This window comes from Penaeus monodon, chromosome 33, assembly GCF_015228065.2.
Source record: "Penaeus monodon isolate SGIC_2016 chromosome 33, NSTDA_Pmon_1, whole genome shotgun sequence".
Lineage (NCBI taxonomy): Eukaryota > Metazoa > Arthropoda > Malacostraca > Decapoda > Penaeidae > Penaeus > Penaeus monodon.
Genome location: NC_051418.1, coordinates 31,465,961 through 31,466,232, shown reverse-complemented (window position 1 = coordinate 31,466,232; position 272 = coordinate 31,465,961).

The following is a 272-nucleotide window of genomic DNA, read 5'->3' as shown; positions in this document are numbered from 1 at the left end:
ACTTCTGAGAAAATTTACGTCAGCTGATTCAGAATAAACATACGGTTTCACTTTCGATCTCTCTTTGAAAAATACTTTCCCATCATTCCTCTTTTACACCATAATCGTGAGCAAAGGACATACGTTAAAATGCGACGTAATCTAATAATCTATTTTAAAGACAATACTGACGAAGTACTTATTCTGCGTTAATACAAAAATGTGATAAAATGCTCAACGATAACCGTAAGAATAATTAAGATTGTCAGAATGGTGAACCTTCAAAAAAAGAT